We start from the raw sequence: 22,058 nt of genomic DNA, 5'->3' as shown, positions 1-22,058 counted from the left end.
TTTGGCTATCACCATAGTATATTACTTTTCTATGTACATCTTACACACACATACACACACACACACACACACTTGTGAGCAACATAGGTTTTAGATTCTAATTGATTTAGTTCATTCTTTACTTTTTAAATGTGGCTTTTAAAAAGTATTTCTGAGTGAAGAATCCTGAAAATACAAGATGAGGCTTCCTGCTTGTTTTTCTTTTGTTTGTTTGTTTGTTTGTTTACTTTCCAAAATGTAAATTCCTAGGTATATTTCTTCCAGAGGCTCAGAAATGTGATCAAATCGATGTTCATTTTTTTTTCTAAATTCTCAATATGAAGTAGGTATTCTTCCCAATTCATAAAAGTGATTCCTTGTTTTCTACTAGTGATAACTCAATGATAACTAGGAAATTTAACTACAGTTCCTAGTCACTGATACATGACAATATTCTGTCACTGTCATATTTATGGCAATACTCTATTGTATTATATAATACCAATTTAATAATTTAAGAAGTCCTATAGTGTACAACCCAGAGGGCAGGGACCATATTGTTTTCTGTATGTGATCAGCATCCAGAATATTCAATGGAGTATGACTGATGATATGGTTCATGATAGCATGATCTCTTTGAGAAGAAATTGAGCACTTAAGAACATTTTGAACTAAAACTTTAATTCTAAGTCTTGGGAACTGTATTTGGAAAATGTCTTTTGGATGAATAGAAACGTAAACTGCCTGCTTTTCATAAAAGCCCATTTTTATGACTTACAGAGCAATCCCTCTCCCTATTTTACAATTTCCACCCTCAAGGTAGGAGAGATACCACATCTACCTTTGAAGTACATAAGAACAGGAATGCTTGTAACAATCAAGTAGGTGTAACTTTTCTCCTTCCTTTATATATAAGATACAGAGAACTGGGCAGTGAGAGTGGACAATCATTGCTGTTTTCATTTCATAGGCTGATGAATCTCCCAAATCTCCATTCAGAGATGTGTATGAATGTATCTAGAGCCCCACAGAGGTCGTCCTTTCTGAATAAATCAGGAAAGCGTCGTGGTATACAGGTGATGGGAATCATAGTTTGGTGACTCAGAGTCTTGGTAGCGGTCACAGTCCCCTGAGTTTTGAATCTTACCTACTTTACTCCTTAAAGGAGCATGACCCAATAAAAATATCTATATGCATCACTTCTATAATTTTAACTTTTCTCTAAGTAGTCACATTAAAAAAAAAGTGGAAGAAAAATGTTTAAAAATTTAACAATTGTTAACCCTTATGTCAAAACACAATCACTTCGATATCTAATTTATATTAAAAAATAATACATTTTAAATGTATATTTTCTTACTAAGCCTTTGAATCTAGTGCATATTTAGCACATCTCAATTTGAATTAGCCACATTTCAATAACTCAGTAGCCACAGCCAGTGGTATCCTATGGGACAGTGCAGCAGATGTGTCATTTTATGCCTCTGCCAGACCTTTTCAGGTTCTTACAACCAGCCAGTCCAGCATGATCAAGAACCTGAGTTAATCTTAAAGTCCAAGCACCAGAAAATACTTAGGTTTGCCAACCACTTAGGATCTGGAGTCCATTATGCTGAGAAAGCCCTGATACGCAAGGTCCCTAAGGGAAGCTGTAAGCATCTGTGTTTAGAAATGGGCAGGTAGGGTCCTTGTCTTCACTTTATATCAGCGAAGGGGCACTGGAACAGACCATGGTGTGTCAGGGTTGGTTAGCATCCCCTCCTTCCCTCTCTCTCCAACCTCTGTTCAGTAGCTCCGAAGCTCAAGCCATGCTTTCTGCTTAAAAGCTAAGTTTTACCAAAGTATCATTCTGGTACAAGAATCCGTGGGAACAAAAGGTTAGCTTTTGAAGTTTGTGTCTCTTATCTGAGATCACCTGAGCAGTGACTGCAGAAGAGGGAATCGGTTTTCCTCCTTGGTAAAATCAGCAGTTGAGCCAGATGAGCTGGAAAGTTCCTTCCTATGCTGAAATTGTATGATTACTATATAATTAAGTCAATATCATAAAAGCATAAATCTAAAATCATTCATAAGTGCACTCAAAACTCATTAATTCAGGATTGTAAGTACATTCCAAATCTATGAAAAGTTGAGTTTATGAAATGTGATTGCTGAAAAGAGGTTTTTATTTTAACAGAAAATAAGATTTCTATGGGTTAGATGGTCATCAAGACTTACAAATCAGATTTCCCTTAAACTGTGTCTTATTTATTAGTTGTCAAATTATTTAATGTAGACCAAAAGAAGTTATTTTAAAGATAAAAGTTTACAGTAGTGTCATTTAAACATATTTTAAGAGAAAATGAATTAAAACAAAAAGTTAGCCAAATTTAAAAAAAAATAAATAAAATAAAGCTCAATGTATAACTTGGGAAATCAGAATCCTCAAGAAGGACCTAAGGCAATACCAGAAACATCATAAATTCTAAATTATTTTCCAGCTCTGAAACTATATGCTCAAAGATTTTTTTTTTTTTAAAGGACACCCTTTCCTCCTTTGATTTCTCTCAATGCTTCTTTCTCTGTATGTTATTTACATAGTGATTGGTTCATTTAGTTAGTAACTGCTTACTAAAAACCTATTCCATTCCAGTACTGTGCTAATAGGCATCAGAGAAATAATATACAAGGCACAACCCTTGCCTTAAAGAAGCTACAGAAGCGGAGGGAGGAAAACAAGTGAAAAGGCAATTTCAACATATTTTGTTAAGTACTACAATAGAAGTAAATTTGTATTACAAGGGCCTACAAAGTGCACAAAGTAGCAAAGGAGAAACATTTACTCAGTCTTGGATTAGTCATGGAAAGCTTTCTAGGAAAGAGACTTCTGAAATGAAGCTGAGCCCCAAGAGCCCACCAATGGGTTCAGGGGCTGGATGAAGGAACTCTGCATGTTTCCTGCAAAGAAACAATGTGCTTACAATTTCAGAAGAGAGAATGTGGCCCATTTGGGGGAATAGCAGGGCATCCAATATGGTTGGATCATCAACTATAGTGAAGTAGTGAAGAGAGACAGGATGGAGATATATAATCTGGATCCTTATCAATGTCTGATACATGAGTAAATCAACAGAAATTATTTGAATGAGCAAACAGATGATACCAAAATAAGGGGAACTTTCAAACTACATACATTTTCATTCTGTAAACCTGCTGCTTCCATTGAATTGGCGCGCTATGCTTAAATTAGTCTTTGCTGTACATCTAGCAAATCAAAGTTTGAAAATGTTGCTTAGTAAATATTGAGTAGGCATTTGATATAATGGAAAGATAAGAATAATTGTAATTAGTACATGAATTGCTTCTTTATAAATGTGTTTTTAAAGTAGTTCAAAATGCTTTCAAACCATTCATTTTCATAAGTATTTTAAGCGCCCTCCTGTAAGCTCAAATACAAACTTCATTTGCATCATTTTTATTTTGTTAAAGACAGTATCTGCTGCCCAGGCTTTGTAAAAGCGCTACATCTTCTTGGTGAAATCAAGATGTTCAGATTTTTTACTGTATATTTGATTTCATACATTTCCTTCTCCAACTAATAATAGGTTGATGTGCATACTAAAAACAGATAATTAATGTTTGTAATTAAATTAATCATCCAAGTTTGTTTATATTGTTTCACAAGGTGTGACCTAAGGAGTCTGTACAATGAACAAAAATAAGTTGAAAAAAATGGAAATACCACTGCTAAGTGAAAAGCTCTCAAAGATATACATAGAAACAATCTACTCCCCTTCATTGAAATACTCTTTTTATTTGTTTGTTTCTGAGAAGAAAAGCAAAAGGGAAACTGTATTCGTTTCCTGGTGCTGCTTCCAAATTGTCATAAACTTAGTGGCTTAAACCAACATGAATTTATTATTTTACAATTTGGGGGTCAGAAGTCTAAAATGGGTCTCACAAATCCTTAGAGGTTTGTGACTAAAATCAAAGTGTTGACAAGACTGCATTCCTTTCTGGAGGATCTTGGGAAGAATTTGTTTTCTTGCATTTTCTAGCTTCCTGCATCACTGTCTCCCAACTCTCTTCCATGTTCAACATCAGCAATGTGAACATGAGTCTTTCTCAGAATGCCATCTCTCTGCCTCCTTTTAAGGAAACTTGAGATTTCATTGGGCCCATCTGGGTAATACAGGATGATTTCCTTATTTTAACTAATTGGCAATCTCAATTTCATCTACAACTTTAATTCCCCCTTGCTATGTAAAATAAGATATTTACAGATTACAGTTATTAGGATATGGATATCTTGGGGCAGTGGGGAGGCATTATTCTGCCTACTATGGAAACGATCAGGGGAGGAAAATGAATCCATTTTTAACCTATACTGTATGTGAACTATGTTTTATTTTTGCCCCTAAGATTTAATTGGAACATAATGGTAGGCTTTCATGCAATTTCAAAAAACACACAAGACAAAAATCCCTGTCCTCATGAAATCTGCAGAGAGAAAATATATATACACATGTACAAAGTAGAAACATTTGGGGACAACGACCTTTCATCACTTTAAGAGCATTATTAAGTACAAAAATAATCACTGTTATTATCAACATCAATCAAATTAATGTGATAATGTAGCAATAACAATTATATTTCATTACATGAATCATGATATGCTATTAAAAGAACAAAATATGTCTCTTATCAATTGGGTGATTCATGAGTCCATAGAGAAAGTAAAAAATTTAGCCAATCAACCAACTGAGCTACATGATACTAAATAACTGATATGAATGATCTTTTATTTCATCAACATGAATAATTTTTTCCATTGTAGTGACAGACCATTGTAGTATCAAGTAGGGGTGGCACCAGATTTTAAAAATATCTATTAATGCCTCCTTTTAATATTCTAGGAATGAAAAAATAGTCTGGGGATCATAAAAACCACTTGTAGTCCTTCAGAGGTTTGTGACTTTATCAAGTTAGCCAACCTTTTCTTGTATATTCCATTAAATTCTGGGGTGGAGGGGGGGAGCTTAAAATTCTACTTTGAGTTTCTCTTCTTTTTATGCTAATCAAAGACTCACTTTAAAATCATTCTTAGCTTTTATAGAAAAAAGAAATTATTTACTTTCTTCTCTCAACTACAAGATGAAGTTGAGTTCAATTAGTTAACAGATTTCACTTGCTATTATAGTTAATAACACTAACTTTCTTGGTTTAACATGCTACTGAGTATCTACTAAGTGTTAGTACTATTCTACAGGTGTGGATGTAATAGAAAACAAGACAGACAAAAGGAGACAAAAATCCATAAATAAGAGAGAAGAAAGATCAAATGGTGATAACTGCTATGCAGAGAATTAAAATGAATGATGTGATCTGGAGTGACTGGGTGTCTAGATTGTGTGGTCAGATATGTCCTCTCTCAAAGGATGACATTCAAGCTGACATCTTAATAACAAGAAGAAGCCAACCATGCATAAATTGGTAGAAGTACACTCCAGTGCTCCAGTGGGACCACTAATGGAAGTAAGCATTAATGTAAGCTTGGTGTGTTTGAGGTACAGAAGACAAGTGAAGCCAGAGCATAGTAGGCCAACAGACTAGAGGGACAATAGTACAAAATGGTCCTAGACAGGCAGTTGTAATACATCCAGGGTATTCTGAAAGCCATGGTAAAATAGATGATGGGAATTCATTGAAAGGTTTAAAACAAGAAGGTATTATTTGATATACATTATAAAAAGATCATCCTGACTTCTAAGGAGGAAAAACTGTAAGTAGAAAAACAAACTAGAGATTTTATTACAGTAATCCAAGTGAACGACAATGGTGTTTTGGCCAAAATAATGTAAAAGAAATGAAGAAAACTGGCTGGCTTTGTGTTATCTTTTGGCGGTAAAACAAAGGATTTGGTGATGGAATGGATGTAGAAGAGTTAAAGGTAAGAGTCAATAATAAGTCACAGATTTTTGAGTTTAGAAAGTGGTTGAAAGATGTGTGACTTATAGTGATGGAGAAGACAGAGAGAGGAGCAGGTTTGTGGTGCAGATGAAGAATTCTATTTTCAGAAAGATACATGTGTCTAAGCTCAAGCAAAAGGATTTGAGAGTGATGCTGGAGAGAGGTATAGGAAGGACTCAATTAAGGAAGAAGACCATAAATTAGCAAGCACTAATAATGTGATTATATGATTTCCTTCAAAAATGCTTTACAGTCAGGTATAGGAACAGAGAAGGTTGTTTAAACCAAAGTGGTAGTAAAAGAGCAAAGCAGGACTTTGAAAGCTCTCCTAAGTGTGACAGAAGTGATACTCAAATGGGTCTGGAATCAACAGGGAATTAAGTGAAGATGGAGTAACTGATGAGTGAAAAGACAAAGAAAGACTCAAAGGATTGAAGTTTTATAAGACTGAAATACACGTCTAATTGGAGCAAGAAAGCTTCCTTTGCACTATTCCAGGGGAAGTCATTCATATTAAATTATTCGATTGTGCTCTCATAGAATGCAAAGTGAATAGTGTTTCCTAGAGTCATCCTATATGGCATCCTTGGAAGAAAGTTGGGAATATAGAAGATTGCAATCAGAGTCTTGAATAGGAAACTATCATTTCTGATGTGGGACATTTCTGAATGATGATAAGGAACAGGGTTTGGTCATTTAAATAAGTGACTGAACAGACAGTAAGATTGAGGATACTGAATGGACAGTTCATGAACAGTAAAATCATCCAAGAAAGAGGCATGACAACTGTCACAAAATACATTAAAAAAATCAAAAGGGCTTAACTTTAGAAAGAGAAGACAGTGAGATACAAACAAAAAGTGTTTAAACAAACATTAATTAGATTTAAAAGTATATGAAGAGATAGTATCATTATTAACAATAATATAATTTTAGGGGGAAACATAGAAGAGAAGAAAGGAAATGGAGATAGGGAGTGAAGGAGAAAAAGGGAATTAATGGAAAAGAAGGAAGATATGTTTTGACAAATTAGAACCAAAAGACTGCGCTATAAATTAAGGCATCTGTTCCCTTAATTGCATTATTCTCTTAAATGGTCTCTGTCTTGTTCCCATCTGGTTCATCTTCACAAGGCTTCACAAGAGAGCTTTTTAAAATATCAAATGGATCACAGCACTCACCTCCATAAATCCTTTGAAATCGTCCCATCATCCACAGAATGATGCCCAAGCTCCTTAGTGCGGTAATCAAGGACCCTGATGATCTGATCACTGCCTATTCCTCCAATCGCATTTCCCACCACATTCCCCATGATTCCCTTGCAATACAATTACTTATCCTTCCATGCAAATGCAACATCCCTTTTCATATCTGTCTTATACTCAGGCTATTCCTTTCAACTTGAAAACTACATCACATTCTCTGTGACGCTTTCTCTAATTCCCCACCTGTCCCATTCGTCCATTTCCTGACATCCCTATACCAAGAAAGAACCATGAACCTGTCACCTTCTACTACACTTCTGTATCTTCTACATGTTTCTATTGTTCCATACATTCAGATGTTTTCTTTAAAAGCAATGTCTCTAAGCTTTTAGAGGGCATAGAAAATGTCTCTTTTTTTAGGACCAAGCAAAGTGCCTAGAACATAGTTGGTTCATTTGCTGAATAGATGTTTTTTTTTGTGTTTTGTTTTGTTTTTAATATAAGGTGGAAGGCTTGACAAAGAATTAATGAAAGATGTTACATAACATAAGGTATAAGATTTGAATAGTAATCAGACCACACTAAAACATTTTTGACATTTTTCTAAGATACTTATTAGACTTAAATTTAACTGTTAATATTACAGGTAAACGATCCTTATCCAAAACCCCAGAGGCCAAATGAGCTTCAGAACACACAAAAAAAATTGGATTATAGAAACATAACATGGTATATACACCATATATTACACATGCCTGTGGCAATATCCCATAATAAAATATGTTGATATTTCTGCCATAAAATATATGAACATCCATACTAAGTAGCCTCTTGTCAGGTCCATTTTGGTTTTCTATTACATGAATTACCAAAAATTTTATAATATAGTTCCAATTTTTCAATTACAAAATGACCTACAAAAAAATTTCAGAAATGCCAGTAAGGAATTGTAAATATGTATTAAAATGCTATTTTGTAGATACAGGAAATTTATAGTCAACATCGTCATAGGAGGTACTACTGTAACTACTTCAATTTCCTTCATTTGTTAATAAAATAATTTATCAAGAAAATGGATCAAATGCAATAACCAGACAGATAAATATAGGAGATTCTCTCTGTCTCTCTGTCTCTCTCTCTCTCTCTCTCTCTCTCTCTCTCTCTCTCTCTCTCTTTCTCTCTCCCTCTCTATCTCTCAATGTTTTGTATGATGATGCATATTGAGTATTTAAAACACAGTAATAGAGACCTAATCATCACATCCTCAGAAAAGACTTCATGGACCAATCCCATAACCCTCGGTAACATTTAGTCTGGTGTAAATACTACCTTGTCAGTAACATCCAGGTATCACTTGCTAGAATGTCTTTAGCTCTTTAAAGAAGGGGCAATACAAAAACGTATTTTCTACTATGCAGCTTTCCAAAACTTATGTTTCTTGAACACACACAATGTCATCAGCCTTCATCATCAATAGCAAAAACAAAAATAATACATTTGCAGTCCTATGAAACAACGATCAGTGCTGCTTGGGGCTTCTTAAAGAAAGAAATCACCTTCCTTAATATTAATAATTTCCTTAAAATATGCAATAGTTTCTAATTAATTTCAAAGAACTTTGATGCTTGGTCTCGGAACACCTATAATAACACATTTAGTTAACAATGAGACATTTTCTCCTATTATCTGCAGGTAGAATATTACTTTAGAAAATTTGCACAGAAAGTGATGTGACACACAAAACAGATTACTTCCCTAATCAATATACTAAATTGAACATATTTATAGACATTGTTTCAAAGTCAAATTATATAAATACACAAATTACTAAAAATACAAGATTTAATATACCATTTGTAGTGCAGCCATAAATGACTTTTTATATATGAATTATTAAAATAACAACTTACTCAGAACTTTAATATATTTTCTTTATCTATTCCATAAATGCATCTAATTTTCAGAAAAAAACAGATTTCCATGAGTTCTTTCTCACTGTCTAGTAATCATTCTGTAGATTGTTAACAAAAAATTTGTCTCTACAGTGGAAATGTAACGGCTGTGTGCGATGTCAGAGGAGTAGTAAATTGGGGGAAGAGGGTTATCACTTTGTGTAGGATATAAATGATAAATATCTAACTATTACATTGTTTTGTACACTAGAAACTAATAAAAAATTGTCTCTAGAATGCTTAAGAATACAGGTATGGATGACCATTCAAATATATATATTATTTCATCATTTCTTCTTTGAAGTCTATATTGTATAACACAGTAACCATTTAGATCCCAAAAAGAAAAGAAAGTCTCCTTTCATTATATAACATTTCTCGAAGCCAAAGTGAACTTTCTCTGGTCCACTAAAAATTGGTGAAGTAACTCTATATCACAACCATAACAGCATACATGACAAGAGAGACAACTCCATCCTGGTAACACTTCTATTGAATCACTTTGTACTGGAGGATGTGGAAAAAAGACAAGGGATAACAAGGTTATTATAATATCTTAGTTCTCATTCTGCTCCTTTTGGTCCCTTCCTTATCAATGGGCATACTGACAATTAAACCTATGCAGATGATTAGGACAATTCTACAAACAGTTACTCCATTCTTGTGCTGGACATTTAATACTCAAAATTTGTGATAATCCACACTCTGGTCCATAGGCTAGCTATCTCATCAATGCGGAATTAAAACAGCATAAGGCACTTCACATTTATTGACACTATTCAAAACAATAAATATAGGAAGATCAATTAAATACTGAATGTGTCTTAACAAACTAACTTCACAGTGACACCAATGCATATTTCAAATCACTTCCTTTTAAATAAAACGAATAAGCTATATTAAAGAATAGGACCGTGGTAAGTCAGAGCTCTAATGCTAAAAAAAGAAAAAAACAGAGATAAAAAAACAAAAGCCTACATACATATTTTACTATTTACCTTTTTTTTTTTAAATTGATGTTTATTGGGGTGACAATTGTTAGTAAAGTTGCATAGATTTCAGGTGTACAATTCTGTATTACATCATCTATAAATCCCATTATGTGTTCACCACCCAGAGTCAGTTCTCCTTCCATCACCATATATTTGATCCCCTTTACCCTCATCTCCCACTCCCTTCTCCCCCCTTACCCTCTGGTAACCACTAAACTATTGTCTGTGTCTGTGAGTTTTTGTTTCTCATTTGTTCGTCTTGTTATTTTGTTGGTTTTGGTTTATATATCACATATCAGTGAAATCATACAGTTCTCTGCTTTTCCTGTCTGACTTATTTCGCTTAGCATTATAATCTCAAGATCCATCCATGTTGTCACAAATGGTCCTATTTCATCTTTTCTTACCGCCGAATAGTATTCCATTGTGTATATATACCACAACTTCTTTATTCATTCATCTATTGAAGGACATTATGGTTGTTTCCATGTCTTGGCCACCATAAATAAAGCTGCAATGAACACTGGAGCACACGTGTCTTTATGGGTAAATGTTTTCAGATTTTTTGGGTAGATACCCAGGAGAGGGATTGCTGGGTCATATGGTAATTCTATTCGTAATTTTTTGAGGAACCTCCACACTGCCTTCCATAGTGGCTGCACCAGTCTGCATTCCCAGCAACAGTGTATGAGGGTTCCTTTTTCTCCAGAGCCTCTCCAACACTTGTTACTATTTGTCTTGTTGATGACAGCCATTCTAACTGGGGTGACGTGATATCTCATTGTGGTTTTTATTTGCATTTCTCTGATGAGAATTGAGAACTCAGAAATCAATCCACATAAATATAGACAGATAATTTTTGACAAAGAAGCAAAAAACATACAATGGAGAAAAGATAGCCTCTTTAGTAAATGGCGCTGGCAGAACTGGAAAGCCACGTGCAAAAGAATGAAACTGGACAGCTATCTGTCACCATGTACCAAATTAATTCGAAATGGATCAAAGACTTAAGCATAAGACCTGAAACAATAAACTGCATAGAAGAAAACATAGGTACTAAACTTATGGACCTTGGGTTCAAAGAGCATTTTATGAATTTGACTCCAGAGGCAATGGAAGTAAAAGCTGAAATAAATGAATGGGACTATGTCAAACTTAAAAGCTTCTGCACAGCACAAGAGATCGACAAAATAAAATGCAACCAACCGAATGGGAGAAGATTGTTGCAAACAGTGCCTCCGATAAGGGGCTAATATCCCGAATATACAAGGAACTCATGCAACTCAACAACAAAAAAACAAACAACCCAATTGAAAAATGGTCAGAGGACTTGAAGAGATATTTCTCCAAAGAGGACATACAAATGGCAAATAGACTTATGAAAAAATGTTCAACATCACTGTTTACCTTTAATCTAGCTCAAGAATATTCAAGGAGATTTAGTCCCCAGATACATTGTTTATTTTTTTCATATGAAGCAGCAAATCACGTCAATGCTGTCAAATGAGACAAGACTCTAAATTGTCATCATGACAACTTCACCTCAGACTGTCAATGCACCACATATTTCTCCCAGATACTTCTGTGGTCCAGACTCAACAACCTTTCCCTTTATAACCCCCAGTCTACTCCCTCATTTTCCCAAAGCCACAAGGGATTCAAAATGAGAAAATGTTTTTCAGGGATATTTTAGTAAAAAAAAAATTCATTTAAGTTATTACTTGAAGTAAAAAGAGTGAAAGAAAAATTAAGAGACAAATACATAAAAGCGTGTTTCTGAAAGGATATAGCATAAAGAGGGAATCTGAAATGAATAACATATGGGAACAATGAAATAAGTGATATAGTAAAGAGAGGACATTTTAAAGCAAAATGGAAGGAAGAATAGCCATAATGAACAAAAGGAATTAATATAGGATGAAAGGGGGTTTCCAGTGGAAGGAGAGAGATCTGTAAATTAAAGAAATAATGAGAATTTTTTCCTGGTAAGCTAATACATCCACATTTATGGTCACTGATGAGGTTTAGTAGCAAATTGTCCACACCTTCATAGATAGATATGGAAAAGTTGGAGTGAGCATTTTTGAACTGATGGTCTAATATACGAAAACAAGCTGTTATTGTATACATCTCTGTAGATGCTCAAGATTTGATGGACAAATTTCAAGAACAATTGGACAACAAAGGGACATAAATCCCACAGTATAAAAATGTATCATTACCTACAGTATGTCCAGAATCAATCTGGATGAAGGATGATTATGGTTTGACCTGAGATCTGTCAAGTATATTTTCTTCCAAGGAGTCCCTGGTGCTTCCAAGCACAGTCCCTGCTGGGGATACATTATAGGCTCCAAAATGAACAGAATGTTATAAACTAACAAGATTTGTAAAAGTCTTTTCTTGGCAAATTTGACAACAATTAGTGTCTATTAGGTTTTTATTAGCCACATAGTAAATTAAACAGAGGACATGATATTTAAATATATACATTTAACATTTACAAAGAAGGAGTATGAATATAAACACTGATTGCAAAATAAATGCAGGCGGGGAGGGGGGTGGAGGGAGAGGGAGAAGGAAAGGGAGAGGAAGAGAGAGACAAAGAGAGAGAGAGAGAGATCTTTATTAGCCCACCTGAACCAACTCAGACCAAATCTGCAATATAAATACATACTCTAATGAATCCAGCGGTGGGCATTTTACCTGTTAAAAAATCTCTATTCCAAATATGTCTCTCCATCTTCTTCATCTAGCTCTAGGAACCATGACAACTTGTTTGGAACACTATACTAGTCTGTTATTTTGTCTATTCTTATCCACTGATGCTCCACCTCCAGTGATTATCCACAGAACAGCCAGAATTACTTGTTAAAAGTGAATCTGAGCATGTCATCCAGAATCACATGCACCACAGTAAGAGCCTACAAGGTGCAACATGGTCTCCCCCCTGTACCTCTCTAGTCTGAACTTGTACCATGCTCTCTCTTACTCTATGCAACAGTCACATGAGTCTTTAAATTCACCAAACTCCTCCTACCATGGGATTTTTTAAAATATTATCTCCTCTATTTGGAAAGATCTTCCTGCCCTCTCATTGCCTAATTCACTCCTTGAAAGTTTCAAATATCACTCAGAGAAGCCTTCCTGTAGCTCTTCCCCACAGAGCCAGAACTCTGAGATCCTGCTTCATAGCACACTGTTACAGGTGCATTTTATTAGATTGTACAATTATATGATTAATATATATACTCTCCACGAGACTGAAAGTTCCATGAATGAAGGGAAGGTCACTCTTCTTTTTCATAATTGTGTTTCTAGGGCCAGTAGAGGAGTTGGCACATATTAAGTACACAAGAAATATTACTGAATGCCTGAATAAATGAACAAATAAATGAGAAGATGCATTCACTATCTTCCTCAACTTTATGGTTTGATAACATAGGCTTTCCAGCATAAATAGTCAAAGAGTAATCACATTCAAGACCTGTTCTCATCCCTTAAAAAAAAAAAAACTGTCCTGTGACTTTCAGTGTGCTAAAAGTATTGGAAGTTAAATGGAGACCATTCTAAAACCATGCTCTTCAAACAGACAAAATAACAAAAACAAAAAAAAAAAGTTTAGGAAAAAAGCATATTTACATTAAGTAGTCATTTAAAGTGATCGATATTTGTGTGGTAGCAAAGTGCTACAACTATAATGACAGAAGGAAAAAAAGATAATTTTTTTCTTCAAATATGAAAGAAAAACAGCAATGCTGACTACCTGAGTTCCAAAAGTGATCAGATCTTATTTGAGAATTTCTACTCATGAGGATAGTGGCAAGTAACTCAAAAGCTAATACTCTGCTCATAGGAGTTACACATTATTCATCTAATAAAATTTTCCAGGTATAACTATTAAAGTGGATATTTTCCTTATATTTAGTTAAGTTTGCTTTTAATAAATAATAATGTACTTTTTAAGTTTTTATGTAATTTTATTTCAAAAATACATGTGTTTTACGGTGTTAAAGGCAAACCTATAAGAGTAGTTTTTTTAGAGAAATCTAACTTCTACCCCTGCCTATATCTCTCCCCCCATACAAAACTGCTAAATATGATTTTCCTTTGATTTTTAAGTAAAGGAGATATCTAGATCTATCTTTAGATAACTCAATATCTTTTTCCCTTTCTCTTAGATACATGGTGGCATACTATACAAAAATCTATCTTGCTTCTATTTCTTTCTTTACTTAACAACACATATATGAAATATAATCATATAAAATACACATATATATAAACATAATATATGCATTTAATTGTAGATATTTTAATAGATATGTAGTGGTATCCCAATGTGGTTTTAATCTCCATATTACTAATGGGCAATAATGTTAACCATCTTTTCATGTGCTTATTTGCCATCTGTTTTATTTGATTAAGTGTCTGTTCTAAATATTTTGCCCATATTTTTAATTCAATTATTTATATTCCTATTGAGTGTTTTTTTACATACAAAATGCTGTTGATAATTAATATATATATATATATATATATATATATATATATATATATAACTTAATGTACTTGAAGATAAGTATACATTTATGAAACCATCATCACAATCTATGTCATAAACCTGTCTAGCACCTCCAAAAGTTTCTTCCCTCCCTCTTATTTATTAGGAATATTATTATTTTTATAATAAGAACACCTAACATAAGATCTACCCTCTTAACAAAAGATTAAGTATATAGTACATTATTAACTATAGGTACTATGCTGTACACTAGATCTCTAGGACTTGTTCACATTGTGTAACTAAAACAAAAATATAACTGTATATTTCAATAGCAGGTTAAACCTCTATGTGGAACCAAGTCCAATGTGAAGTTTTCAACCATGAACGTTCTTCTAGAATGTCATATCTTAGCATTTATGGTACCTCACAAATACAAAATATATGACTACAAATATAGAGAAGTTTATTTAATTTATTTTGGTTATTAGAATGACTCTATTTAATTCAATAAAGATAGACCTGAATTATTTGTTGTTTGGATAAAATAAATAAGGTCAAGACAAATTCAGGACATTAAATTATATCATGTAACATGTAGTAGAAGACATTGTTGTACCGAGAAAAGACCACTGAACTTAAATTCCAGAGACCTGAAATCTAATCCAGGGATTTTTCTGTAATTTTAGTTTAAAATTTGAAGAAGAATGAAAAGAGGCTCAACATTACTAGTCGGGGAATGTTAATCAAAACCACAATGAGATACTGCTTCACACCCACTAGAATGAGTATAGCAATTTTAAAAAATGGAAAATAAGTGTTGGTGAGAATGTGGAGAAATTGGAACTCTCATACATTGCTGATGACAATGTAATAAACTGGTGGAGCAGAAAAAGAACACAGTTTGGTGGTTTCTCAGAAAAGTTAAATATAGAATCATCCAGCAATCCTACTCCTGGGTATATGTTCCAAAGAACTAAAAATAAGTACTCAAATAAATATTTATGCACAAATGTTCACAGTAGCATTACTCACAATAGTCAAAAGATGGAAACAATTCAAATGTCCATTAACAGATGAGAACATAAACTCGTGTGTGTGTATGTGTGATATATATATATATATATATATATATATATATATATATATATATATGATATATGGCATAAGGTATACATATATGTATATACATACACACACACACACACACACACATACACACACACATACATATATACGAATACTACTTAGCCATAAAAAGGAATAAAGTATTAACACATTTACCACATGACTGAGTCTTAAAAGCATTAAGTGAAAGAAGTCAGACACAAAAGGTTACATGTTGTATGATTATATTTATATGAAATATCAAGAATAGGCAAAACCATAGGACAGAAAGCAGATTTCTGGTTACTAGGGGCTGGTGGAATGGGAGAATAGAGAGTGACTACTTAATGGGTACAGAGTTTCTTTTGGGGTGGTGAAAATGATTTGAGCTATATGGAAGTAGTGGTTGCACAAAATTGTGAATGACTATGCTTCTGAATTGTGTATTTTGAGATGGTTAATTTTTAGTTACATAAATTTCAACAAAAAATAACTGAAGAAGATCTTTCCTAAATGGCCAAGTAAAGAGCTCAGCAATTCTTCATCATACAAGGCAACAATAAAACTGTATAAAATTGCCAAAATCAACCATTTCAGAGCTCTGAAAATTGACCAGAGGTGTACAAAAATGTACTGAAATGTTTATTCAAGAAAACCTACTAAACCTCAGGAAAACAATGGGAGTCTTTGTAGCATTTTATCCTGGGGTTGCTTCCACACTCATTGCTGTATGTCTACCAGGGCATGGCAAGCTTTAAGAAACATCACCTTTCCTGCCACACAGAGAAAAATTGCTTTGGAGCAGAAATTTAAAATGCTTATACCCTGAAGTGTTGTCGGAAAAAAATAACAATCTTGGTGGCAAACAATCAGGGAAGACCAACATCATAACTTGTATGATGTTGCAATACTGGTTGGGGTAAACAACAGACCTGCAAACAATCAGAAATTTTATGAGGAGATCCACTGAAAGAGATAGCCAGTGTAAGCCTTGGTATACTTCCACAGAACCTTGCAGATCTGGAAGGCTGTAAACATGACTGAGAGATCATGTAGATAGCCATAGGAATTTACTCACGCTTATCTGAATGTGTGGCCTTGCACATGCAGAATGCAAAAGGTGGGGCAGGTTTATAAACTGCCTGAATTTTGTGTTTCTCAACTCACACACAATCCATTGACAAAGAGTGGAAGACTTACTGGCTCAAGATATTTAAGTAAAACCAATCATTGTCTGACCACTAAGTTGATCCAGGAGAAAGCCAAACTTAAAAAAAAAAAAAAAAAAAAAAAAAAAAAAGTTAAATAAATTAAAAACACAGTAAGTGACATTAATGATGTATATTGAGGGTGAGATAAAATCCATAAAAATTAGTCCAGGGTGATCACTAAACAAATTAACAGTACCAGCAACAACTCTCAGTGGTGGGGGGAGGAGTGGACTGAACCAAGAATTACTATAATATGCATATATTATCAAATTATCCAGTTTTCAACAATCAAATAGCTAGATATGCACAGAAATAGGAAATTGTAACCCACACACTGGGGAAAAAGAGAAACAAAAAACATTTAATAGAAACTGTTTGAGGAGACCCAGATGTAGAACTTGGCAGAAAAAAACTTCAAAACAACTGTTATAATTATGTTCAAAAAATTAAAAGAAACCATGTTTCAGAAGGAAGAAAAGTATGACAATAATGACCCATCAAATATAGAATATCCAACAAAAGGTTACATTTTTATTAAGGAAAATTTTAGAGTTGGAAAATATAGTAAATGAAATGAAAAATTCATTAGAGGGACTTAATAGTGTATTTGAGTATTCAGAAGCAAGAATCAGCTAATTTAAAAGAGGATCAATAAATATTATTTAATCTTAAGGAGAAAGGAGGAAAACAAAATTGAAGAAATATGAACAATGCCTAAGAGACCTGTGGGGAAACTTCAAGTGCACCAATATATAAATAATGGGATTCCCAGGGGAAAAAAGAGAGAAAGACAGGAGCTGAAACCATTTCTCCCATTATTAGGAGAAATAATGGCCACAAATGCAAAATTTGCCAGAAAACATAAATTACATAAACACGAAGTTCAAAACCTCAGTAAAATAAACAAAACATATCCATATCTAGAAACATAATGATCAAGTTATTAAAAGCTAAAAAACAATAGAAAATTTAAAAAGCAGTGAGGGAAAAATGACTCATCATAAACAAGGAAACCATACTAAATATAACAGAAGAATTCCCAAAGAAAACAATAGAGGCCAGAATGCAGTGGATAGGATATTAATATAAATAAATATACAACTCTGTGTGTGTGTGTGTGTGGGTTGCGAGCACGCGCCTGCACACCTTTGCTTTTCTTAAGTGATTTAAAAGAAAGTGTACAAAACAGTAATTGTAATACTATACTATAATCAAAATGGTAAGGGGAAAAATCCTGTCAACTGAGAATTTTATAAACAGCAAAACTATCCTTCAAAAAATGAAAAAGAAATGCAAATATTTCCAGATGAACAAAGAATGAGACAACTAATTATTAGTATGCATTCCTTACAAGATATACTAAAGAAAGTCCTTGGGGCTGAAAGCAAATGACACCAAATGGTAACTTGATTCCACATAAATAAAGAGCACCGTAAAGACAGTATAATCATGTTTTTTCTTCTTATTAAATCTTTTAAAGAGATTTTTATAAAACACAATTTCATAGAACAATAATTATAAAATAATTGTAAAAATTATTGTTCCATAGTATATGAAAATTATATTAATGTGGAGACAATTAAGCTATAATGGAGCAAGAAAATTAAAGCAGATAAGCAGATGGTAACTAAAATACACAGAAAGAAATGAAGAGCAACAGAAAAGGTAAATACATAAGCTGATATGAATAATTTAAAATACATTTTGTCCTTTTTTATCTTTAAGGTTGAATGAATCAATAATTTTATTATTGATTACACAACATAGATACATAATGTATATTGTAATAATACCATTTGTTTCCCTGAAAATAAGACCTAGTCGAACCATCAGCTTGAATGTGTTTTTTGGAGCAAAAATTAATATAAGACCCAGTGTTATTTTACTATAAGACCCGGCCTAATACAATATAATAATATAATATAATATAATATAATATAATATAATATAATATAATATAATACCAGGTGTTATATTAATTTTGTTCCAAAAGATGCACGAGAACTGATGGCCCGGCAAGAGCTTATATTCGGGGAAACAGGGAAGCACAAGGATGAGGAAGAAATGAACTGTAGTGGAATAGAATCTCTATATTTTATAAGAATTAGGTTGATATTAATCTGAACTGGATTGTGATCATTTAAAATGCATAACATAATCACTACAACAACAATAAAATATAGAAAAAACACATATACTATATGTATATAAAAGAATTTTATAATACACTAGAAAATGTGTATTTATCACATAGAAGGAAATAAAGGAGGAAAAGAAGAACAAAATACATAAGATATATAGAAAACAAATGGTAAAATGGCAGGTGTAAATCCAACCATATAATAACTATAATAACGGCATTAAATTTAAATTCATTGAATACTACAATCAAAACGTAGATATTGTAATGTGGTATTTTAAAAAAACATTGAATCTATAAGAGGCACACTTTAGATTCAAAGACATAAATAGGTTGAAAGCAAAAAGATGGAAAAGGTAGACCATGCAAACAGAAATCATAAGAGAGTCAGACAGAAATTAGCAGGAATATAGAAGACTTGAACAACACTATAAAACAGTTTACCTAACTGATATCTACAGATAACTTCTCCCAGTACAATGCACATTCTTTCAAGTGCACATGAAACATTCTCCTTAATACACCATATAGCCATTTAAAAAGTCTTAATGATTTTAAAAGATTTGAAATTTTACAAAGCATGTGCCCTGACCAAAATGGATTTAAATTAGAAGTCAACAACAGAAAGAAATTTAGGAAATCGCCAAATATTTGGAAATTAACAACATATTGCTAAATAAACCATAGACCAAAGAAGAAATCATAGAGGAAATTAGAAAATGGTATGAACTAAATGAAACAATAAATAAATGAATGAATGAATGAATGAATGAATGAATGAATGAATGAATGAATGAATAGAATGTATGGGATACCACCAAAATAGCACTTAGGAAAATTTTATACCTTTACTTTCCATCTTTAGAAAGTACAAAAAGAACAAACGAACTCAAAGCAAGCAGAGGCAAGATACAATAAATATAAGAGTGGAGGTCAGCAAAATAGAGAATAGAAAAAACAAGAGAGAAAAACCAGTGAAACCCTAAGTTGGTTCTTTAAAAAGGCCAATAAAAAGGCAAGACTGTAGCTAGAGTGAACGAGAAAAAAAACAAAAAGTGAGAAATCACATATTACCAAAATCAGAAATGAAAATGGAAATATCACTACTGGTTTTATAGAAACTCAGTGTTATAAAGGCAATCCAATCAAAAACTTAATGTCAAAAAAATCAAACACTTAGGAAAAAATGTACAAATTTCTAAAAAGACACAAAATGTCAAATATGACTCAAGAAGAAAAAGAAAAATCTGAATAGACCTATAATTATTAAAATTTTGAATTAGTAATTAATTTAAAATATTCCCACAAAGAAAAATTCAGTACCTTGATGGTAAATTCTATTTTCTAGAGAATAAATGATATCAATCCTTCCCAAATTCTTCCAAAAAAAAGAGAAGGAGGGAGAATCAATTAGTAATCTATTTGTTGAAGCCAATATTACCCTGGTTCCAAAGCCAGACAAATACATTTCAAGAAAAGAAAACAACATACCAATATTCATCTTATATAAAAAAACAAAACTGCTCAACAATATATTTGCAAACTGACCCAGCAACACATATAAAAAGTGACATACCGTCACTAAGTGGAATTTATGCAACGAATGCAAGGTTGGTTTAATAACTGAACATCAATTACTGTAATACTCCATATTAGCAGAATAAAAGACAAAAATATACAAGACCATCACAATTTTGCAGAAAAATTAATTGACTAAATCCAGCAACTGTTCATGATAAAAATTCCCAACCAATAAGGAATAGAGGGAAACTTTCTCTACATTAAAAAGGGCATCTGCAAAAAACCTACAGTTAATATTACTTAATAGTGAAAAATTGAATGTCATCTCTCTAAGATAAGGAACAAAATTAATATCTGCTCTCAAGATTTCCAGTTAACATCGTACTGAAGGTTCTAGCCAGTGCAATGAGTTAAGATAAATAAATAAAGGCCATTCATACCTGAAAGTAGGAAGTAAAACAGTCTTTATCCACAGATTATTTGATCATATATAGATACAGAAAATCTGAAGAAGTTGACAAAAACTGAAAAAATAATGAAAAAGTTTAACAAGACTGCTGAGTAAAAGATCAATATACAAAAATCAAATATATTTGTACATACTAGCAATGAAACATCTAAAATGAAATTAAGAAAATAGTTTTATTCACAATAGCATCAAAAATTAAAATATTAAGGAATAACTTTAACAAAAGAAGTGCAAGACACATGTTGAAACCTACCAAATATCACTGGAAGAAATAATAGAACTAAATAAATGGAGACATTCCATATTCACAGATTGGAAAGTTCAACATACTAAAATGGAAACTCTCCCTCAATTTATCTATACATTAAACACAATCCCAATAAAATGCCAGCAGGCTCTTTTCCAGAAATTTACAAGCTCATTGTACAGTTTGTATGGTAATGCAGAGGACATAGAGTAGTAAAAACAACTGAAAAAGAAGAACAAAGTGGAGGAACACATTTTTTCAGTAAAATATTCAGGTTCTCTTCCTCATTACTAAATATCAAATTCATGCCGAAGATGCAATCTTTTTGGTTACACCTAGCCACATTCTAAGGCAAGTTGCATGTTAAGCATGCTTCTGTTTCTGCATATGCAATTCCCTCTGTACGGCATGCAATTCCAGAATTAGTATGATATCTTCATAGCTCATCCCTTCACTTCATTAAGTACTCTGGTCAGTTGTCACCTGGAGCTAGACAGATTTCTCTGTCTATAATAGGCCTTCTATCCTCTCTCATTCCCTTTACATATCTTTTCTTTATTACATTTCTTTAAAGTCTATTACGAAATAACAGAAAATATTATGGGAAAGTATCTGGCATATATTAGGATCTCAGTAAATATTTGTTGAATTAATGAATCGTGTCACAGATACAGTTATTACCAAGAACAACAGAATGTTTTTTTAATTATAAAATACAGAGCAGTTAAACATAAGCAAAAAAGTACATTTGTTTCACTAGCTATAACATAAATTATCAA

General features: G+C 32.9%; 1 protein-coding gene across 9 annotated transcripts in view; it reads right to left on the bottom strand.

Annotated features, from left to right (window-relative positions):
* The window catches only part of SOX5 (SRY-box transcription factor 5), a 920,340-nt gene that overhangs the window by 391,795 nt on the left and 506,487 nt on the right, over positions 1–22,058 (bottom strand). The window contains exon 5 of one of the 9 annotated variants that reach the window (XM_074325926.1): positions 21,004–21,087. The exons of the other annotated variants lie outside the window; for them this stretch is intronic. The gene's annotated coding sequence lies outside the window, so the exon portion shown is untranslated. The remainder of the gene's footprint in view (positions 1–21,003; positions 21,088–22,058) is intronic. 9 annotated transcript variants of the gene reach the window in all.

Source organism: Rhinolophus sinicus, linkage group LG02 (assembly GCF_036562045.2).
Source record: "Rhinolophus sinicus isolate RSC01 linkage group LG02, ASM3656204v1, whole genome shotgun sequence".
Taxonomy (NCBI): domain Eukaryota; kingdom Metazoa; phylum Chordata; class Mammalia; order Chiroptera; family Rhinolophidae; genus Rhinolophus; species Rhinolophus sinicus.
The sequence above is the reverse complement of the archived record's forward strand: the minus strand, read 5'-3'. Positions and strand labels throughout refer to the sequence as shown.